Raw genomic sequence first — 2,500 nt, forward strand, 5'->3', positions numbered from 1 at the left:
CACACACACACAACACTACACATATTATATATATACTATATATGATATATATTATTATATATATATATATATATATATATATATATATAATATATATATATATTCTGATGTATAATATATATATAATATATATCTATATATATATATTATAATATAATATGTATATATCTATATATAATCTATAATTATATAATTATATATATATATATATAATATGTATATATATAGATTATATATATTATTATATATATGATATATATATATATATATACTATATATTAATTATTATATATACACACATCCCCACACCCACCACTTGCCCACCCACCCACAACCACACACTACACACACACAACACACACACACACAACACACACACACACACAGAAACCCACACACACACACAACACACACAACACACACACAAAACACAGCACACTACACACCACACAGGCCGCACGCACACGCACACCCATCACACACACACCTAATATATATATCTTATATATATATCTATATATATATATAATAGATATATATATATATATATATATATATAATATTAATATAGATACCCTACTATATATCTATATCTATATCTCTCTATAAGTATCTCTATAATATCTCTATATTATATAATATCTCTACTATATATGTATATATAATATATTAAGGTATATCTTAATATGTACATCTCTATCTATATATACTATAGGTGCAGTATAAATATATCTAGATAATATATATACTCATCATATACTAATATCTGTATATATATATATATATATATATATATATATATTTAATATAAAATATATATCTAGATATATATATCTCTCATATAATTACTCTACCATATATATATATATCTATATCTATCTCGATTCTATATATATATATACTATAGACACTTAGATATGTAGATTAATAGATAGATAGCTACTATATACATATCATCTCATATATATGTATATATAAATATAGCATATCTATATCTTACAATATATATATATTATCTATATATATATAGTATATCTATATATATACTAATTATATATATATATATATATATATATGTATTTCTCTATCTATCTATCTTATCTTATCTATCTATCTAATTATGTATATATATTATATTATATATTTATATATATATATATATTGAGTATATATAAATATATATATATATAATATTATAGAGGATGATATATATATATTATATATATTAGAATACACGGACACGGGTACGCCTTGTCTGTCGCCCCTTATCATTTCTTGTCTGTGTCCAATCATCCGTGTTTTCGTTTTTCTTCTGATCATTTCGTTCCTTCCCTCTTTGCTTGTGATCCTTCCCCTTCGTTTTCCTACCTGCTTTGTTATCTCTTCTTTCCTTACCTCCCTTTCTCTTCCCCTTTTGTTTTGTGTTTTCGTTTTTTCTCGATTAATCTCCTTTCTTACTTTTTTTTTTTTTTTTTTTTTTTTTTTTTTTTTTTTTTTTTTTTGCTTAGATTATTATTTTTTCTTCGTTTTTTTTTTAGGATGATCAAAAGGTCTACGAATAAACGTCTTTCTGGTTTTAAAAGTTCAAAAGAAAGAAAAAAATATTCCGAAAAACGGACGGAAAGATTTGATTATTTTTTCACATTCCTTTTCCATTCACATTCATTTTCGTCATTTGCTCATTTCCTTTGCTCTTTATCGCTGTCATTCGTCTCTCTCTCTCCATCTTTCTCTTTTTTTCTCTCTCTCTTTCTCTCGCACTCTCTCTCTCTCTCTCTCTCTCTCTCTGTCTCCTCCTCATCTCCTCATCTCTCTCTCTTCCTACTCTCCTCTCTCTCTCTCTCTCATCTTCTCTTTCTGGTCTCTGTGTGTCTTTCTCTCTCGTCTCTCTCTCTGTCTCTCTCTCCTCTCTCTCACACGCACCTCTCTCTCTCTCGCTCTCTCCCTCAATCTCTCCCTCTCGTCTCCCCTCTTTCTCTCTCTATCTCTCTCCTTACTTTTTTTCCTCTCTCTCTCTCTCTCTCCTTTCACGTACACTCTCTCTCTATCTCTCTCTCAGATCGTTCTCTCTCTCATCGTCTCTCCCTCCTCTCTCTCTTTTCTCTCTCTCCCTCGTCTCTCCTCATCCTCTATCCTCTCTTCTCCATTCTCCCCTCTCTCCTCTCCCCTCCCTCTCTCCCTCCCTTCTCTCTCTCACTCTTCATCGGCTCTTCCTCTCTTCTCTCTCCTCGTCTCTCCACTCTTCTTCTCTCTCTCTCTCTCTATCCTTTCCTCTCCTCTGCTCTTTTCTGTTCTCCCTTCCTCCTTCTTTTCTTTCACCTATCCCCTTCTCCGTACCTTCCATGTTCTCCTCTTTTCTTCCCTCTCCTTTCTCTCTTTCTTTTTCTCTACTCCCTTCTTTCTTTTTTCCTCTCTCTCTCCCTTCCTCCTTCCCTTCCTCCCTCTCTCTCCTCTCCCCCTCCTCCCTTTACCCCTTTCCAGCTGTTGTTGATACTGGCGC

Source organism: Penaeus monodon, chromosome 35, assembly GCF_015228065.2.
Source record: "Penaeus monodon isolate SGIC_2016 chromosome 35, NSTDA_Pmon_1, whole genome shotgun sequence".
NCBI classification, from domain to species: Eukaryota; Metazoa; Arthropoda; class Malacostraca; order Decapoda; family Penaeidae; genus Penaeus; species Penaeus monodon.